The sequence below is a fragment of the Triticum aestivum genome, chromosome 2A (assembly GCF_018294505.1).
Source record: "Triticum aestivum cultivar Chinese Spring chromosome 2A, IWGSC CS RefSeq v2.1, whole genome shotgun sequence".
Classification (NCBI taxonomy): Eukaryota; Viridiplantae; Streptophyta; class Magnoliopsida; order Poales; family Poaceae; genus Triticum; species Triticum aestivum.
In genome coordinates this window covers 710,017,531-710,039,394 of record NC_057797.1, presented here as the reverse complement: position 1 = coordinate 710,039,394, position 21,864 = coordinate 710,017,531, and the positions used below count along the sequence as shown (strand labels likewise).

The following is a 21,864-nucleotide window of genomic DNA, read 5'->3' as shown; positions in this document are numbered from 1 at the left end:
TAGCGCCTCCTAGGGGGGGCAACGGGCGGAGATGCTCTTACATCTCAGAGGTTCTTTGGGTGCCCAAAGCCCCAAACTGATCTTCACTTCAGTGGTTCAATGATCATGTTAACAGCAACACTTCAATTCATTACGCCTAGTGGGACATAAAAGAATAACGGCCAACACTTCTATGTCAAATCCCTCCAAAAAAATCAAAAATCAAAATAAAGCAAACCGGATACAGAATAATGATAAATAGAGAGCTTCTATGTAAATCTGTTCATGCTTCAGTACTTACAACAACATTCACTGAACACAATTGTTTCTACTGCACATCAGCTGCACAGACAAAACATGCCATTGGGACTTGGGAGAAAGCATGTAACAGATGTTTCTCGGGCAGCTAAGCCAGAGCAACAACTATGCATCCATGTATTTGCTGCACATCTGGAATCGCAAGACACAAGCAAGAACGATATTTGGCTATGCTGCTGCACTACTGAAAGAAGTATGGAATGCCGTACACTTGCATTTCATAACAAAGATCTGAAAATCTTGTGTGCCACTGCCAGGTAGTAGGTCTAACATTACAAAATGAGTGAAAATAAAACAAGGTTAAGTTATCCAAATGCTGGGTCAACAAAGATGAGACCAGGAAGCCCGGTAAGAAAGGATGAGACCATTACAAACTAGCTGATCTTTTGCAAAGGAATCAAAGGAGTCATCATGGGAGGAAAAGAAAAGAGTACACTGAAGTTCCCTAACCCAGTACTTTGACAAGGATAGTTTGGCATGATTAACCCAACCGTTTGATGATGACCTCGCACCCCCTCTCCTCTAGTTTGCCAACAGTACTTAAGCAAATACTGCTCTCGTCCATAGGGTGCTGTTTCAACAGCAACGTCTGCAGCGAAGTCACATGAAACAGGCCAAGAGGAGGGACAACGGGGAAGCTCGATACACTAAGATTCAGATGGGTTAGTGAAGGAAATGCCCCAGCTTCGACATTCCAAGACCCGAGACGCCCGACGTGTTCAAATGTCAGGTGGCGCAGTCTAGGAAACCCTTCTGCATGGCATATCATGCCGTTCCCTTTGAAAGCGCTCTCCAAGACAAGCACCACCAGATTCGGATGGATGCCCAGCACAGGCATCGGGTCTTTACTCAGTTCTTCAGACGCTATCAGCTTGAGCTTCTTGAGGCAATGAGGGAGCTTGCTTAGCTGGCCAACCCCGCACAGCCAGTCTCCGGCGAGCTCTAGCACTTGAAGATGCCTATGGCGCGAAATGCTGCCGAAGAGTTGTGTGGAGAAGACCCGCCCTCGCCATTTGGTGCGCCTTTGTGTTCTCCAACTCTCCAAGTGTAAGAACACGAGCTGCTCCATTCCCTCCAAAGCTCTGAATAAGGCTGCCCATTTTTTCACGTTTCTGCGAGCAATGTGTTTGTTTCCATTTTCAGCCAATCGTCGTTCCTTGACTGTCATATGCCCGCTCACAGCACGCATCTGTGTTTTTTCACAAAAGTAGAAACTCTGCAACGAGCCAAGCCATCCAACCTCCGGAGGAACCCAGCGCCTGACCTCACCAAGATACAGGTGCCTCATGGTTGGAATATCCCAAAAGAACCGTGGCAGTGCCTCATGGTTTGCAAGTTTAAGAGATCGCTAGCTGAGGAAGGAACGCCAACCGATCTGTATCCACATTTTTTCAATCCAAAATATCTTAGATGTATCAAGATGCCAACGCCAGATGGTAATAACTTGATACCTGTTAGGCCGTGAAGATCAAGCACTCTGAGAAATTTCAGCCTGCACAGTACAGATACTGCCGGTAAATTGAAAAACACCAACAAGGTCCGCAACTTGGGCATGGCCACATTAATCTCAGTACGTCCAGCAAAGTTATGGAGAGCAACTCGGTAAGCCGTTACTGAATCAGAGAGTGCCTGATCGCAATCTGTCGGATTGCTCCATATGTTGAACAGCCCCTCCCTCCTTGCCTCTGCAATAGCCCATTCACGAATCACGTCATGGAGAACCACACTCTTTATCGAGCCATGCCACTTGCTCCTTTCAACGGCTTGGAGCATACACCTCTGTACCAACTCCTTTATGTACTCTCTGGCTGTATCTTCCATTGTCCGATTCTGCCGATGTGGAATAAGTCCTTCAGCAATCAACAACTTGCAAAGTCTTGCTACACGGATGACATAGTCTTCTGGAAAGGAGGCTAGATAAAGAAAGCATGATTTCAATTGATGGTTTGGGAGGTCATTGTAACTTCTATCTATGATCTTCCAGAATGGCTCATCATTCCTGCGAGCTTCCCAGTCTAGATTACCAACCAATCCTGACCAAATGTCATAGTCCAAGTTCCTAGAAAGATAACCTCCCAAGACCACAAGAGCAAGCGGCAACCCTTTGCATTTCACTGCCAATTTCTTCCCTATCTCCATCAACCGTGATCGATCAGCACTGCTTACATCTCGGTACTCCGGAAAGGACCACTTCTCAAGCAACTCCCAGCTCTCCTTCTCATCCAAAAGCTTCTTCTCATGAATGCTGCTTCTCCTGTTGACATGCCTTGCGACATCCATATCTCGGGTGGTCAAAACGATCCTACTACCATTGTTCACATCCGGCAAGACACTGAGGATCTTACTTATCTTATCGTAAGAACTACTCTTCCAAACATCATCCAATACTACAAGAAATTTTCTTTGAGCCAGGAAATCGCTCAGAAGTTCCTTGACATCTTCCTCGCCCATACTTTCCAATTTTTCACTGGTCATTTGCTTCCACTTGCCACCACTGATTGCCCCACCATCACTGCTCTGCAGTAACTACATTTTCCCTTGTAATGCCCAGGACACTCGTAGCAATATCCTTGATCAGATCAAGAAACCTGTAATTCTCGGACACTGAAATCCAACACGAGGAATGGAAGTGTTGTTTAACCCGTGGGTCGTTGTAAACTTTCCTTGCGAGGGTGGACTTGCCCGATCCAGCCATCCCAACTATGGAGACGACGCAAATCGGCGAAATCTCAGGATCCAACAACTCCTTGAATATAGCATCCCTCTCCTCGTGGAACCCAACAAAAAAATCACTATCTGCACTGTTCCAGCTGAGGTCATAAGGCGTCACCTCTTGCTCCTCGACATCAGCCAAGGCGCTGGCCTCCCCGAGGTCCGTGATCCCGTAGGCCACGGCGCTGTCGGAGATCTGACGGATCCTGGCCCGGACGCGCCTAATCTTCACGCCGAACGTGTGAAGCGCGGCGAGATTGGCGAGCCATGGTAGGGCGCCCAAGAACCCGCGCCGCATGTGGCGGTGGCGCGCGAGGAAGTCGGCCTCCTCGAGCGCGTTCCCCGCGTCGTACGCCGCATCGCGCACGTCCACGACCCAGTTCTTGAGGCGCTCGCTGTCGCGCCCCCCGGCGCGGCGCTTGGCGTCGGCGTCGCGAAGGAAGCACTGCATGCGGCGGAGCTCGGCCCTGAGGAGGTCGGCGTCGGCGTTAACGCCGCGGAGGAAGGCGGCCTCCTTGGCGGCCAGCGTGCCGAACGCTCGCACCACCGAGGCCACCGCGGATTCCGCCATTGCCGGCCGGGTGGCTCAGCTCAGCTTGCAGTCTCGGATGGCCGCTAGGGGACGAATGGGCTGACAAATCGAACGAAGTATCTCCCGATCTGGGCAACCCGTGATGAATCTACAGTACGGAGATCAGAACTAGAGCGAGGAATTACTACGTAGTTCGGAGACGACCTCGGAGGCTCTAATAAGTACGAGTAGCTTGCAATACTGCTACGGCCATTTGCTTGAGCGATGATGTGGGGATACTTCGCGGTAAGTTCGTAAGAATTTCATTCTAGGCAAGAGTTGGGCAGCGGTCGTTAATGGTGGAGTGTGTGTCTGACTCTCGTCACGTGGAGGAGGACTTGACTTGACTTGACTTGACTTGAGGGGGCATGTACGTAGCTAGGTTGGCGAAACCGATATTTTAACACACGCGTGAGACCATGTTCTAAACAGCCATGAGATAATTAAGTTTGATTAAACAGGATTACAATGCAGAATAGACAAGGGTAGACACAAAACAGGAGGGGCCGAACATAATGTTGGGTTATTAAAAGTAGGCTTTGAACTGTGGAGACGCTTTCTTGTCGCCGCCACCTCCTACTGAAAAAGACCTAGCCGGCGCCACCATCTCCGCCTTCACCATAGATCGGTTCCCCCTCCTCCTGTCGGCCTTACCGATGTCAGGAGGGCTGGGGAACCCGGTCTATGTGTGGAGTTCTTAATAATAGTAATGTTTTCATTAGATTGATTTGGGGTTTTGGTAATCGTCTTCTTCGTTCCTTCGTTCGATGACGAAATCTTTTTCCCGGCGTCAATGGTGGTGTTGGAAGATTAAATTTATCTAGGTATGGTCCTTCAAATCTTGCTTCGCCTGATCGGTTTTCGATTTTTTTTTCTCATGGTCGCCGCGAGGAGGATCCTCTCAGTATCTGTCCCAACTCCTACGTCCTCGACAATGGTGATTCATACTTTCGGCTCTCAGCAATGTCAGCCTGGTTGTTTCGGTTTTTGTCCCTGAAATACTGGTGGTACTCTTGCTGATATTGGTTGATTACTTTAGTGGTGGCGTGCGTGCATCGCATCCTTGGCATTGCGGCTCAAACTAAAACTATGGGAGAACCCTCATTAGTATTTACAAGTCTATGGTTTGATACTGTTGTTATGTTCATATGGCTGCCTTCAGAAAATACAAGCTTGTGTCATGGAAGAAAGAAGAGTTTGAAGATCTCGAAGATTTGCTCGTTTCTTTTAGACTTTATTTTGTAATCCCTGAAGTCAGCTCATGTATCTCTTCCATGTACAGTTTGCTACTATAATATATCATGGTATTGATTGTCAAGAAAAAGTAGACTTGAACTCAACTAATCTAACACTCAGAAAGCAAAAAACAAATGCTACATCGACAGGCTTATACGGGGAATCAACGGACACTCCCAACCAACTAAACTTGCCCCTCCCCTCGTTTTAGGTCGGGGTGGGGCCCTTCCCTCCCTCTTGATCCAATCACAGATTGCCAAGTAATCCTCACCCCATAAAACGCCTGTAAAAGTTCGTTGATGTAGCATTGCTCCTCAGAAAGAGCCTATAGGTGCATAGCTACTGCTACTACAAAGATGGTCGGTGCCGACGATGGGCAAGGATGGCGTGGCAATCGGCTATGGACTCTCTGCCATGGTGAAGCGAACGCACAGAGGAACAATGCCTCTAACTTTCCTAATCTTTCGGTCATTGGATTAATAATGGGCCGCCCAGATCTGATCCAATAGGACCTGAACAGTACCGTTAAACAGTGATCTAAACAGGACCACGTGAATAGTTTGCATGCTACAGTACTTCGTCTGATCTGGATGCTTTCTTTTGATCCAACGGCTCTCCAACTAAGGTAGAGGCACTATTCCTCACTGCCTTTGCTTCCCCAAGGCAGAGAATCCACAAGTGTGGCAATCTTGTGTAGACGTAAAAGCATAAGAGGTCCTAGAACTTGCACACAATGTGATAATTTAGTCACAGAACTTGCAAATGCTAACTCCACCATCCTATAACTTGCTCACAATGTGGCAATTCAGTCCAAAGCTAATCACAGCGAGACAAGTGGCACCAGTTGGCCCGAGCCAGTGGTTGCCGCACATTTTATAGACACCCCCTTGTCATTTTCACTAATTAACCCGCAGGACGACCTATCTGAATTAATTTCGTCTGATTCTTCATTCACGTACGCCCCCTGCTCCCCCCTTTCCCTTTCTGTGTCCCTCCTTCTCGATGCCATTGGAGGTAGAAACTCATCGCCATTCGCTGCCACCAGCTCATCCGCGGCTCATCACCATGGTTTCCTGGGACGATCTGTCCACCAGCTCATCCGACGGTGATTCCGTCACCAGCCAGGTTTAGTTCTCTATCTCGAGCAGCTAGGGTTAGGGTTTTGTTGGGAAATGGGGAATTTTAGTGAGCATTGAAGCTGATTTCCTTTCGTTTTAGCAACCTGCCACCATCTTATGCGCTGAAAGGAGAGGCCTAGGTACAGATCTAGCTGCTAGATGTGAGCATGGAGCCGTCTATGAGAAACTAGTGGCCTTTGAATCAGTGGATAGCGGGAGGGGATTCCTAGCTTATGCATAGAAGGTGAGTAGCTAAATGATTTAGCATTACCATGTGCTTTTTTGTGCTTCTATAGAAGAATTGGTCAGTTGTGTAGTTAAATGACAGTTAACTGAATTTGCAGCTAGTTGAAGAACTTGCAGTGAACTTTTGTGATCTTGAGTGCTAAAAGTTAACCGAACTTTTGCAGTTAAATGTATCTCTACTCTTATAAAAACCGAGTTGGTGATGATGGTGTGCCTGCCATCTTGTAATATAGACCGTCCGATCTATATCTGACGGATAGAAAGCAAACTATGACAATTTTACAAAAGATACCCGCACCACTCTCCATATTTACAGATAAGGCCTTGCCTCGTTCATCCTTATCTCCCACAAACTCATTGTTGAGCAATTAAAAAAGGAAGTCTCTAGAACAATCTGGCATGGTGGCCGCTGCCGGCGCCGTCCATCCTAATGCCTCTGCCCAGTCCGATCATCAGTCACCACCACGCCCCACTCCTCCTCACCTTATCTCTCATCTTTCTTGAGATATAATTTTTTTGATGAAATTCTCGAGATACCATTTTTCTGATAAAATTCTCGAGATATCATTAGTTTTTATACATGGGATTACTCCTGCATGGGTCAATCACAACAGGTGTTTTGTAAAAAAATGCATCTTGATGTTCTGTGCAATGCACGGGCATCTTGCTAGTTTTTGCAATAAATTGTATTTTGTCCAGTGTTGAAAGTTAATTGAATCTTTGCAGTAAATTGAATTCCATTCAGTGTTAAAAGTTCAGTTTTCAATGTTAAAAATTCAATTAACTGAATATTTTTAAGTGAGTGTTGCTCTTGAAGAAGATTTGTTGCATCTTTTTAGTTTAGTAATTCTACAAATTCAGTGCTAAAAGTTATATGAATTTTAGCAGAGAACTGAATATTGGCAGTGAACTATTTTTTTTAACAAATAGGAAGGCCTAAATGCAGCTATGTGGGTTGACCCTGAGTGGCCTGCCCATTTGAAGATAAGTCTAGCTAGGATCTGGAGCATGTATGGCCAGCGGACCCTCCGGTGCCGCCGACCGAAGACGAGGCCGTGGCGAGGCTACTCCTCCAAGTCGGCTCGCCAACGCGCCGTCGTCTGGAGAAGGCGACTTCGGCACCCCGCCCCCTGGAAGCCGGCACCGCCAGCTCGGCGGCCCCAGACGCCGAAGCGACGAGCGCCGCACCTGTTGGGTGGGTGCGAGGAGGCGGCACAGGGCCGCTGAACCGGGCGCTCCTGGACGTCCAGGCGAAGCTCCGTGCTGAGGGCGACGCTCTCCAGAGTTGCACCAAGGCGTTCCTAGCATCACGGGCAGCCGTCCGGGTATGTTATTTTCCTTTGGTCTTTGTTTTCTTGCTCCTCTCTATGGGGCGCGCCAACGCACCCACTGGGTGTAGTCCCCGAGTTTCGGGCCGGTTGCTGAGCAGGCGGCCCGGAACTTCAATTGATGAACTTCTGGGTACTAACTTTGTCTGAAATGCTTGTCGCAGGATTACCACAACCTCCGCGTCACTGCCTTCAACCGTAACGTTGAAGAGCTGGGCAAGCGGACCGCCGACTTGGCGGAGAGCCGGAGTAAGTCCCCCTTTTTTTCTCTGCGGGGACGCGGTAGCGCACCCGCGGGCTGTAGTCCCCGAGATTCGGGCCGGCTGCTGAGCAGCCGGGCCGGATCTCCCCGGCGACCCACTGTATTGACGACTGTTGTCTTTCTTCCTTTCCTTCAGGAGCCAACGCTGCTCTTCAACAGCAGCTGAGCGAAGCCAACTCCGCCATGCGCGCCAAAGGGGAGGAGTGCAGCAAGCTTGCCACAGAGCGTGATCTGCTGGCCACTCAGTTGGCAGAGCAGAAGGAGCTGCTTGTGAAGTCGTGGAGGGAGGCGGAGGAGACGGAAACCGCCCTCTTGGCCGAGTTCGCGAGCGAGCGCTCCTCTTGGTCTGACAAGGAGGCACTGCTGTCCTCCGGCTTCCACGAGATTGAAGACATCGTTGATGGTGAGCCTCTTTATTTTCTTTCTTCGAGCTGCCGACTTAGATCGTGCCGACTCCTGGTTTTTTACTTGCTTCTTCGTTTCTTCGTGTCTGTGCAGACTTCTTCCCTGGGCAGTCGCAGGCTGCCATCCAAGCCATCGAGGCTGACCGTGAAGGTCGGAGGGCGGAGGGCGCAGAGATCGCCGCCGATGCCTCCCGAACTCTTGACGAGCACATCCTGAGCATCGAGGCTCGCCTCCGGCCGGCTCACCGGATGTTGCGCCGGCTCCAGCGCGTCGGTGCCCAGGCGATTGCCGCCCTTTGGCCGGACATGCAGGCTTCGCGCACCCCCAGCCTGACGGCCAACTGGCTGGAGGTCGCGGCTGGTCGTCTTGAGGCCTAGAAGGGCTCTTCGGCCCGGGCTGGAGCGCGCCGGGCCTTAGAGTTCGTCAAGGCGTGGTACCCGGGGCTGGATCTAGACCGGTTGGCCACGCTTCGGTCGGAGGCCCAGCCGGAGCTGGCGGCTGCGGAAGATGCCCTCGTCAAACGTGCTGCGGCGATCGCCGAGTACAGCGATGTTGGGGAACGTAGCAGAAATTCAAAATTTTCTACGCATCACCAAGATCGATCTATGGAGTAATCTAGCAACGAGGGGAAGGAGAGTGCATCTACATACCCTTGTAGATCGCTAAGTGGAAGCGTTCAAGTGAACGGGGTTGATGGAGTCGTACTCGTCGTGATCCAAATCACCGATGATCCTAGTGCCGAACGGACGGCACCTCCGTGTTCAACACACGTACAGCCCGGTGATGTCTCCTACGCCTTGATCCACCAAGGGGAGAAGGAGAGGTTGGGGGAAGACTCCATCCAGCAGCAGCACGACGGCGTGGTGGTGGTGGAGGAGCGCGGGACTCCAGCAGGGCTTCGCCAAGCACTACGAGAGACGAGGAGGAAGAGAGGTAGGGCTGCGCCAAGAGGGAGAGGATCTCGTGTGTCTTGCAGCCTCCAATACCTCAAGTATATATAGGGGAAGGGGAGGGGCTGCGCCCCCACCTAGGGTTCCCTCCCTAGGGGTGGCGGCAGCCCCCAGATCCCATCTGGGTGGCGGCCACAAGGGGGAGAGGGGGAGGCGCACCTGGGGTCGGCCTTAGGGCCCATCTGCCCTAGGGTTTGCCCCCCTCCCCTCTTGGAGGCACCTTGGGCCTTGGTGGGAGGCACCCCAGCCCACCTAGGGGATGGTCCCTTCCCACTATTGGCCCATGTAGGCCTCCGGGGCTGGTGGCCCCACCTGGTGGACCCCCGGACCCCTCCGGTGGTCCCGGTACACTACCAGTGATGCCCGGAACACTTCCGGTGGCCAAAACCATACTTCCTATATATTAATCTTTACCTCCGGACCATTACGGAACTCCTCGTGACGTCCGGATCTCATCCGGGACTCCAAACAACATTCGGTAACCGCGTACATACTTTCCCTATATCCCTAGCGTCATCGAACCTTAAGTGTGTAGACCCTACGGGTTCGGGAGTCATGCAGACATGGCCGAGACAACTCTCCGGCCAATAACCAACAGCGGGATCTGGATACCCATGTTGTCTCCCACATGTTCCACGATGATCTCATCGGATGAACAACGATGTCGAGGATTCGATCAATCCCGTATGCAATTCCCTTTGTCTAGCGGTACGATACTTGCCCGAGATTCGATCATCAGTATCCCAATACCTTGTTCAATCTCGTTACCGGCAAGTCTCTTTACTCGTTCCGTAACACATCATCCCGTGATCAACTCCTTGATCACATTGTGCACATTATGATGATGTCCTACCGAGTGGGCCCAGAGATACCTCTTCGTTTACACGGAGTGACAAATCCCAGTCTCGATTCGTGCCAACCCAATAGACACTTTCGGAGATACCTGTAGTGAACCTTTATAGCCACCCAGTTACGTTGTGACGTTTGGCACACCCAAAGCACTCCTACGGTATCCGGGAGTTGCACAATCTCATGGTCTAAGGAAATGATACTTGACATTAGGAAAGCTTTAGCATACAAACTACACGATCTTTGTGCTAGGCTTAGGATTGGGTCTTGTCCATCACATCATTCTCCTAATGATGTGATCCCGTTATCAACGACATCCAATGTCCATGGTCAGGAAACCGTAACCATCTATTGATCAACGAGCTAGTCAACTGGAGGCTTACTAGGGACATGGTGTTGTCTATGTATCCACACATGTATCTGAGTTTCCTATCAATGCAATTCTAGCATGGATAATAAACGATTATCATGAACAATGAAATATAATAATAACCAATTTATTATTGCCTCTAGGGCATATTTCCAACAGTCTCCCACTTGCACTAGAGTCAATAATCTAGTTCACATCGCCATGTGATTAACACTCACAGGTCACATCGCCATGTGACCAACATCCAAGAGTCTACTAGACTCAGTGATCTAGTTCACATCACTATGTGATATACACTCAAAGAGTTCTGGGTTTGATCATGTTATGCTTGTGAGAGAGGTTGTAGTCAACGGGTCTTGCCATATTCAGATCCCTATGTATTTCGCAAAACTTTATATCGTAGATGCTCCTACCACGTTCCACTTGGAGCTATTCCAAATTATTGCTCCATTATACGTATCCGGTATCTCTACTCAGAGTTATCCGGATAGGTGTTAAGCTTGCATCGACATAACTCTTTACGTCCAACTCTTTATCACCTCCATAACCGAGAAACATTTCCTTATTCCTCTAAGGATAATTTTTTTTGACCACTATCTGGTGATCCAGTCCTAGATCACCTTTGTACCCTCTTGCCAGACATGTGGCAAGGCACACATCAGGTGCGGTACTCAGCATGGCATACCGTATAGAGCCTATGACAAGAGCATAGGGGACGACCTTCGTCCTTCCTCTTTCTTCTGCCGTGGTCAAGCTTTGAGTCTTACTCAACTTCACACCTTACAACTCAGGTAACCCCTTCTTTGACTAATCTATTTTGAACTCCTTCAAAAACATGTCAAGGTGTGCGTTCTTTGAAAGTACCATCAGGCGTCTTGATCTATCTCTATAGATCTTGATGCCCAATATGTAAGCAGCTTTATCCAGGTCTTCCTTTGAAAAACACTCTTCAAACAACCATTTATGCTTTCCAGAAATTCTACATTATTTCGGATCAACAATATGTCATCCACATATACTTATAAGAAATGTTGTAGTGCTCCCACTCACTTTCTTGTAAATACAAGTTTCTAGCAAACATTGTATAAACCTAAAAGCTTTGATCACTCCATCAAAACATATATTCCGATTCCGAGATGCTTGCTCTAGTCCATAGAAGGATTGCTGGAGCCAGCATACCTTTTAGCATCCTTAGGATCGACAAAACCTTTTATTGTATCACATACAACTTTTCTTACGGAAACTGGTAAGAAAACTTGTTTTGACATCCATCTATAAGATTTCATAATTGAAAAATACAGCTAATGCTAACATGATTCCGACGGACTTAAGCATCACTACAGGTGAGAAATTCTCATCGTAGTCAACTCCTTGAACTTGTGAAAAGACTCTTTCCCACAAGTCGAGCTTCATAGACGGTAACATTACCGCCCACGTCCGTCTTCTTCTTAAAGACCCATTTATCTCAATGGCTTGCCGATCATCGGTCAAGTCCACCAAAGTCCATACTTTGTTCTGATATATGGATCCTATCTCGGATTTCATGGCTTCTAACCATTTGTCGGAATACGAGCCCACCATCGCTTCTCCATAGCTCGTAGGTTCATTGTTGTCTAAAAACATGATATCTAAGACAGGATTACCGTACCACTCAGGAGTAGTACATATCCTTGTCGACCTACGAGGTTCGATAGCAACTTGATCCGAAGCTTCATGATCACTATCATTAACTTCCTATTCAATAGACGTAGGTGCCACAGAAAACATCTTTCTGTGTTGCATCATTCTCTGGTTGAAATAAAGGTTCGACAACCTCATCAAGTTCTATCTTCCTCCCACTCAATTCTTTCGAGAGAAACTCCTTCTCGAGAAAGGACCCGTTCTTTGCGACAAACAATTGTTTCCTCGGATCTGAGATAGAAGGTATACCCTACTGTCACCTTTGGGTATCCTATGAAGATGTGTTTGTCCGCTTTGGGTTCGAGCTTCTCCGGCTGAAGCCTTAAGCATCGCAGCCCCAAACATTAAGAAACGACAACTTTGGTTTCTTGCCAAACCAATGTTCATACGACGGCGTCTCAACGGACTTAGATGGTGTCCTATCTAAAGTGAATGCAGCTGTCTCTAACGCATAACCTCAAAATGAAAATGGTAGATTGATAAGAGACATCATAGATCGCACCATATCTCATAAGGTTCGATTATGACGTCCGGACACACCATAACCCAGTGGTGTTCCAAGTGGCTTTAACTGTGAAACAATTCCACAATGTCTTAAGTGTTTGCCAAACTCATAACTCAGATATTCTCATTGATCAGATCATAGGAATTTGATCTTCTTGTTATGATGATTCTTAACTTCACTCTGAAATCGCTTGAACTTTTCAAACGTTTCAGACTTGTGCTTCATTAAGTAAATATACCTATATCTACTCAAATCGTTAGTGAAGATGAGAAAATAGCGATATCCACCGCACGCTTCAATTCTCATTGGATCACACGCATCAGCATGTATGATTTCCAACAAGTCACTTGCTCGTTTCATTGTACCTGAAAATGGGGTCTTAGTCATCCTGCCCATGAGGCATGGCTCGCATGTGTCAAGCGATTCAAAATCAAGTGACTCCAAACATCCATCGACATGGAGTTTCTTCATGCATCTTACGCCAATATGACCTAAGCGGCAGTGCCACAAGAATGTGGTACTATCATTATTAACTCTACATCTTTTGGCGTGAACATGTGTATTACCACGACCGAGATTCAATGAACCATTCACATAGGGTGCATGACCATGAAAGGTATCATTCATGTAAACAGAATAACCATTATTTTCTAACTTAAATGAATGACCGTATTGCAATGAACATGATCTAATCATATTCATGCTCAACGTAGACACCTGATAACATTTATCTAGGTTCAATACTAATCCCGAAGGCAGATGGAGCGTGCGATGGTGATCTCATCAACTTTGGAAACACTTCCAACACACATCGTTACCTCGCCCTTAGCCAGTCTCCGTTTAGTCCGTAGCTTTTGCTTCAAGTCACCAGCAATAGCAACTGAACCGGTATCCAATACCCAGGTGCTACCAGGAGTACTAGCGAGGTACACATTAATAACACGTATATACTTTGTTGAAGTTGCCAGCCTTCTTATCTACCATGCATTTGGGGTAATTCCGCTACCAGTGACCATCCCCTTTACAATAGAAGCACTTAGTCTCGGGTTTGGGTTCAACCTTGGGTTCCTTTACTGGAGCGGCAACTGGTTTGCCATCCATGAAGTTTCCCTTCTAGCCCTTGCCCTTCTTGAAACCAGTGGTCTTATTAAACCATCAACACTTGATGCTCCTTCTTGATTTCTACCTTTTGCGGTCTTAAGCACCGCGAACAGCTCCAGGATCAACTCCATCCCTTGCATGTCATAGTTCATCATGAAGATCTAGTAGCTAAGTGATAGTGGCTAGAGAACTCTATCAATCACTATCTTATCTAGAAGTTTAACTCCCACTTGATTTAAGTGATTATAGTACCCAGACATTCTGAGCACATGCTCCCTAGCTGAGCTATTCTCCTCCATCTTGTTGGCAAAAGAACTTGTCAGAGGTCTCACACCTCTCAACACGGGCATGAGCCTGAAATCCCAATTTCAGCTCTTGGAACATCTCATATGTTCTACGGCGTTCAAAACGTCATTGGTATCCCGATTCTAAGCCGTAAAGTATGGTGCACTAAACTATCAAGTAGTCATCAGGATGTGTCTGTCAGGTGTTCACAACATCCACAAACGACGTTGTAGGGGTTTGCACATCGAGCGGTGCATCAAAGACGTAAGCCTTCTATGTAGCAGTGAGGACACTCCTCGGACTACGGACCTAGTCCGCATCATTGCTTACAATATCTTTCAACTTAATCTTTCTCTAGGAACGTATTGAAACAGGGAGCTACAATGTGAGCTATTTATCTACAACATATTTGCAAAGACAATTTAGACTATGTTCATGATAATTGAGTTCATTTAATGAACTCCCACTCAGATAGACATCCCTCTAGTCATCTAAGTGAAACATGATCCGAGTCAACTAGGCCGTGTCCGATCATCACGTGAGACAGACTAGTAAACACCGGTGAACATCTTCATGTTGATCGTATCTTCTATACGACTCATGCTCGACCTTTCGGTCTTTCGTGTTCCGAGGCCATGTCTGTACAAGCTAGGCTCGTCAAGTCAACCTAAGTGTTTAGCATGTGTCCCGAGGCCATGTCTGTACATGCTAGGCTCGTCAACACCCGTTGTATTCGAACGTTAAAATCTATCACACCCGATCATCACGTGGTGCTTCGAAACAACGAACCTTCGCAACGGTGCGCAGTTAGGGGAAACACTTTTCTTGAAATTTTAGAGAGGGATCATCTTATTTAAGCTACCGTCGTTCTAAGCAAATAAGATGTTAAACATGATAAACATCACATGCAATCAAATAGTGACATGATATGGCCAATATCATTTTGCTCCTTTTGATCTCCATCTTCAGGGCTCCATGATCATCGTTGTCACTGGCATGACACCATGATCTCCATCATCGTGTCTTCTTGAAGTTGTCTCGTCATCTATTACTTCTACTACTATGGCTAACACTTTAGCAATAAAGTAAAGTAATTACATGACGTTTAAGTTGACACGCAGGTCATAAATAAATTAAGACAACTCCTATGGCTCCTGCCGGTTGTCATACTCATCGACATGCAAGTCGTGATTCCTATTACAAGAACATGATCAATCTCATACATCACATATATCATTCATCACATCCTTTTGGCCATATCACATCACAAGGCATATGCTGCAAAAACAAGTTAGACATCCTCTAATTGTTGTTGCAAGTTTTTACGTGGCTGTTGTAGGTTTCTAGCAAGAACGTTTCTTACCTACGCCAAAACCACAACGTGATATGCCAATTTCTATTTACCCTTCATAAGGACCCTTTTCATCGAATCCGATCCGACTAAAGTGGGAGAGACAGACACCCGCTAGCCACCTTATGCAACTAGTGCATGTCAGCCGGTGGAACCAGTCTCACGTAAGAGTACGTGTAAGGTCGGTCCGGGCCGCTTCATACCCCGATGCCGCCGAATCAAGATAAGACTAGTAACGGCAAGTAAATTGACAAAATCAATGCCCACAACTCCTTTGTGTTCTACTCTTGCATAGAAACTACGCATAGACCTAGCTCATGATGCCACTGTTGGGGAACGTAGCAGAAATTCAAAATTTTCTATGCATCACCAAGATCAATCTATGGAGTAATCTAGCAACGAGGGGAAGGAGAGTGCATCTACATACCCTTGTAGATCGCTAAGCGGAAGCGTTCAAGTGAACGGGGTTGATGGAGTCGTACTCGTCGTGATCCAAATCACCGATGATCCTAGTGCCGAACGAACGGCACCTCCGTGTTCAACACACGTACAGCCCGGTGACGTCTCCTACGCCTTGATCCAGCAAGGGGAGAAGGAGAGGTTGGGGAAGACTCCATCCAGCAGCAACACAACGGCGTGGTGGTGGTGGAGGAGCGCGGGACTCCAACAGGGCTTCGCCAAGCACTACGAGAGACGAGGAGGAGGAGAGGTAGGGCTGCGCCAAGAGGGAGAGGATCTCGTGTGTCTTGCAGCCTGCAATACCTCAAGTATATATAGGGGAAGGGGAGGGGCTGCACCCCCACCTAGGGTTCCCTCCCTAGGGGTGGCGGCAGCCCCCAGATCCCATCTGGGTGGCGGCCACAAGGGGGAGAGGGGGAGACGCACCTGGGGTGGGCCTTAGGGCCCATCTGCCCTAGGGTTTGCCCCCCTCCCCTCTTGGAGGCGCCTTGGGCCTTGGTTGGAGGCGCCCCAGCCCACCTAGGGGCTGGTCCCTTCCCACTATTGGCCCATGTAGGCCTCCGGGGCTGGTGGCCCCACCTGGTGGACCCCCGGACCCCTCCGGTGGTCCCGGTACACTACCGGTGATGCCCGGAACACTTCCGGTGGCCAAAACCATACTTCCTATATATTAATCTTTACCTCCGGACCATTCCGGAACTCCTCGTGACGTCCGGGATCTCATCCGAGACTCCGAACAACATTCGGTAACCGCGTACATACTTTCCCTATATCCCTAGCATCATCGAACCTTAAGTGTGTAGACCCTATGGGTTCGGGAGTCATCCAGACATGGCCGAGACAACTCTCCGGCCAATAACCAACAGAGGGATCTGGATACCCATGTTGGCTCCCACATGTTCCATGATGATCTCATCGGATGAACCACGATGTCGAGGATTCGATCAATCCCGTATGCAATTCCCTTTGTCTAGCGGTACGATACTTGCCCGAGATTCGATCGTCGGTATCCCGATACCTTGTTCAATCTCGTTACCGGCAAGTCTCTTTACTCGTTCCGCAACACATCATCCCGTGATCAACTCCTTGATCACATTGTGCACATTATGATGATGTCCTACCGAGTGGGCCCAGAGATACCTCTCCGTTTACATGGAGTGACAAATCCCAGTCTCGATTCGTGCCAACCCAACAGACACTTTTGGAGATACCTGTAGTGAACCTTTATAGCCACCCAGTTACGTTGTGACGTTTGGCACACCCAAAGCACTCCTACGGTATCCAGGAGTTTCACAATCTCATGGTCTAAGGAAATGATACTTGACATTAGAAAAGCTTTAGCATACGAACTACACGATATTTGTGCTAGGCTTAGGATTGGGTCTTGTCCATCACATCATTCTCCTAATGATGTGATCCCGTTATCAACGACATCCAATGTCCATGGTCAGGAAACCGTAACCATCTATTGATCAACGAGCTAGTCAACTAGAGGCTTGCGAGGGACATGGTGTTGTCTATGTATCCACACATGTATCTGAGTTTCCTATCAATACAATTCTAGCATGGATAATAAACGATTATCATGAACAATGAAATATAATAATAACCAATGTATTATTGCCTCTAGGGCATATTTCCAACAACCGACACCAGCATCTTCGTCCCCGAGCGGTCTGAAGATGGCGAGGAGGTACCGCCAGAGTGGTTTGGGATGAACCCAGACTATGGCGAAGACTCGGTGGAGGTGATTGGCTCCAGCGTCGAGGAGGAGGACGAGGGGGAGGATGGGGGCGAGGCGGAGGCACCAGAAGGCGGAGCAGACGGCCAGCCTCAGCCCGACCGCGCCTCCAGCAACGAGCCGCGTGCGACTGAGTCGACTGCCGCCAGAGGTGATCAAGCCGAGACTAGCCAGCCGGCTGCCCCGACGCCTGACGCTGGAGCCTCCTCCGACCCTCCGAATCCGTCTGCTGCCTCCTGAGCTGCCGATGTATCTTCTATTTTATCTGCTTCAGTAGTCTTTGAAGAACTTGTTAATTCGCACAATTCCACCCGCGGGGTGTATTTTGAACCTCTACTCGACAATTTGGCCAAGGGCCTATGTTATGTAAATATATATATATCTATCTTTTCTTGCTCGTTGTTCTTTTGGCTTTTTCCCTTTGCCACTTTCTCTTAGTTGCCTGCCTTGCCAATCGGACAGCCGCTCTGCGGACTATTGCTGGATCAAGTGCTAGGCTACTTTGGGAAAGCAAGTACTTAGCCGATTTCAAGAGATTTTTTTTGAGCAAGTTGGATAGGAGTCGGCAGTTCGACTATCTGAGAGTCGGTTTGCGAGAAAGGCTGGAGGCCATCTTGAGCTATGTTTTATGCTTTGAGTCCTTAGCCATTTTTTTCATGCGAGTGCCCATTCTACCTTACTGCTGCCCACTATACAGTTGCTCTGCGAGCTGCGGCTTCTGACAGGAGATGGTTTAGGCGTTTACACACTACTTATCCGACTGCAGGAAGCATTTCATAGTGCAAGGCGGCAAGTCCCCGGGTCGACTTGTCGAGCTCGGTGCCAAACGGCATGACGAAGAGTAACATACTTGTAGGCATAATTTTTATCATACAGACAAAAGGGGGCAGTCCCCGAGCTCGTCTCGGGGGGGGGGGGCGAAGTCTTGGTACTTTAATACAAAAGGTAGCGTGGTACATACTGCATCAACTATAAAATCTTCGGAGGAGATTTGCATTCCATGGCCGCTCTGTCTCCTTGCCGGAGTCGTCCCTCTTGCGTGCTCGGGGCTTCTGAGCGTCGATCAGGTAGTAGGAATCATTGCCCAGTACTTTGCTGATGATGAAAGGGCCTTCCGAAGGCGCCAACAGCTTGTGCTGACCGGCTGTTCACTGGATCAGCCGGAGCACAAGGTCGCCTTCTTGGAAAGATCTTGGCCTGACCTTCCTGTCGTGGTATTGGCGTAGGCTCTGCTGGTAGATGCTGGACCGGCTGAGTGCCAACAGCCGGCCCTCTTCCAGCAGATCGACGCTGTCTTGTCGTGCTTCTTCTGCTTCCTCCTCGGTGTACATGGTGACTCGTGGGGAGTCAAACTCTATGTCTGTTGGGATGACGGCTTCGGCACCATAGACGAGGAAGAAGGGCGTGAAGCCGGTTGACTTGTTTGGAGTCGTGTGCAGACTCCAGAGGACGGCTGGCAGCTCGTCGAGCCAGCAGCCAGCCGAGCGCTCTAGAGGCTCGATCAACCGAGGCTTGATGCCAGACAGGATGAGGCCGTTTGCTCGCTCCACTTGGCCGTTTGACTGCGGATGGGCGACGGACGCTAGGTCCAGTCGGATGCCTTGTGTTGCGCAGAAACGGGCCAAGGCGCCTTTGGCAAAATTTGTGCCGTTGTCGGTGATGATGCTGTGTGGTATGCCGTACCAAATTGTGATATCGGTGATGAAGGTCACGGCAGTCGGACCATTTAGTTTCTTAATTGGCTTCGCTTCCACCCACTTGGTGAACTTGCCCACTGCGACAAGTAGGTGAGTTAAACCACCTTGTGCTGTCTTGAATGGTCCCACCATGTCTAGACCCCAAACTGCGAAAGGCCAGGCAATGGGGATGGTCTTGAGTGCAGAAGCCGGCTGGTGTGGCTTGGAGCTGAACTTCTGGCACCCTTTGCATTTTTGGACCAACTCCTCGGCCTCTTCCAAGGCAGTCGGCCAGAAGAAACCGTGCCGAAAGGCTTTGGCGACGAGTGCTCTTGAAGCCGCATGGTGGCCGCATTCTCCTTGATGGATGTCTTTGAGAATCGACTGGCCTTGCTCTGGCTCTACGCATCGCTGGTAGACACCAGTGACGCTGCGCCTGATCAGCTCTCTGTTGACTATGTTATAGGCTGCCGCCCGGCGTTGTACTTGCCGAGCTGAGGTCTCATCAGTTGGTAGCTCTTTGTTCACCAGGAATTTGAGGATGGCCTGGGCCCATGAGGGTGCTGCTATTTCTTCGACTACCAGAACTGCGACTTGGATGAGGGCGGCTGGGCTGGGAGGCGGCGGGTTGGAGTCAACAGCCGCTTGTTGGGTTGATGAAGTCCCCAGGCCGACTGGCGCGGTCCTTGGGCCGAGTTCTAGAATCTTCGAGTCCGCCACCGCAGTCCCCGGGCCGGGCTCAACTGTGGTGGCTTTGGAGTCATCCACCAAAGTCCCCGTTCCGTCTGCCAGAGCTCTGGAGTCGGATCCGCCATCTTCGGGAGGAGCCGGCACAAAAATGGAGTCTGATTCTGGTGAAGGCTTGACAGACGGCTTGAGGAGGCGTTAAAGGGCGACGCCAGATGGTATCGCTTGGCGGGTAGAGCCGATTCGTGCCAAGGCGTCTGCTTGGTCGTTGTCGTTTCTTGGCACATGGAGGAACTCGCACCCTTCGAAATACCCGCTGAGTTGTTGCACGAGGAAACGGTAGCTCGCCATGTTTGCGTCTTTCGCGTCCCAGTCGCCAGATGACTACTGGACCACTAAATCCGACTCGCCATAACACAAGATCCGGCAGATGCCAAGTTCTTTGGCAAGCCGGAGCCCGTGAATGAGCGCCTCGTACTCGACAACGTTGTTGGAGGCGGCAAAATGGATTTGCAGTGCATATTTGAGCTTGTCGCCTTTAGGAGAGGTGAGGACGACGCCGGCTCCCAAGCCGGTGCGCATCTTGGAGCCGTCGAAGTGCATTCGCCAATGGGTGGAGTCAGGCGCTGGAGGCAGGTACTGGGTCTCGACCCAGTCGACGAGGAAGTCGGCCAGCGCTTGTGATTTGATAGCGGTGCGGGGCTAGTAGTAGATGGTGTAAGGAGCCAGCTCTATGGCCCACTTGGCCACTCGACCAGAGGCATCTCAGCTACCGATGATCTTGGCAAGTGGGGCCATGCAGACCACTGTGATTGGATGCTCTTGAAAGTAAGGCTTCAATATCTTGGTAGCAAAGTGTATGCCATAGCACATATTCTAGTAGTGGGGGTAGTTCTGCTTGGAGGTTGACAGTACCTCGCTCAGGTAATATACTGGTCTCTGGACAGGCAGTGCCTTGCCTTCCTCCTTGCGCTCCACTACCATGACTGTGCTGACTACTCGGCTGGTGGCGGCGATGTACAGGAGCATAGGTTCCTTGGGAGTCGGAGCCGCCAGGACGGGTGGAGTAGTCAGCATCTTCTTCAACTGGTGAAAAGCTTCATCCGCCTTATGGTTCCACTCGAAAAAAGTGGTCTTCTTCATGAGTTGGTATAAGGGGAGAGCTTTCTCGCCTAGCCGTCTGATGAATCGGTTGATGGACGCTAAGCAGCCGATGAACCTCTACACATCCAGCAGTCGGCTGGGTACCTCCATTCTCTCGATGGCCTTGATTTTTACTGGGTTGCATTCTATGCCGCGTTCAGAGACCAGGAAACCTAGCAGCTGGCCGGCTGGTACTCTGAAGACACACTTCTCGGGGTTGAGCTTGATCTGGAACCGGCGTAGGTTCTCAAAGGTCTCCTTGAGGTCTTCCAGCAGTGTTCCACACTTTTCCGTCTTCACCACCACGTCGTCCATGTAAACGTGGGTGTTCCGGCCGAGCTGCTTGAGGAGACACTTTTGGATGCAACGCTGGAAGGTGGCGCCGGCATTCCTCAAGCCGAACGTCATGGTGAGGTAGCAGAATGCTCCAAACGGCATGATGAAGGCGGTCTTCAATCTGTCAGTCGGGTTCAGTTTGATCTGGTGATATCCTGAGTATGCATCCAAGAAACTCAACAGCTCGCATCCGGCTGTGAAGTCTATCACCTGATCAATTCTTGGCAGAGCAAACAGGTCCTTGGGGCAGGCCTTATTGAGGCTCGTGTAGTCAATACACATTCGCCACTGCTTGTTCTTCTTTAGTACCAGGACCGGATTTGCCAGCCACCCCGGAAAGAAAACTTCCATAATGAAGCCGGCTGCTAGGAGTCGGGCTATCTCTTCTCTGACAACTCTTCTCTTCTCTTCTGATAAGCGGCGCAGGGGCTGCCTGACCGGCTTTGCATCAGATCGAACATGTAACTTGTGCTCGGCGAAATCCGTCGGTACACCTGGCATGTCTTTGGGGGACCATGCGAAGATGTCCCGATTCTCACGGAGGAAATCGACGAGC

At 49.3% G+C, this 21,864-nt stretch overlaps 1 pseudogene; it reads right to left on the bottom strand.

Moving 5' to 3' along the window:
- Positions 1–445: 445 nt before the first annotated feature.
- Positions 446–3,852, bottom strand: LOC123190435 (disease resistance protein RPP13-like; annotated as a pseudogene).
- Positions 3,853–21,864: the final 18,012 nt, after the last annotated feature.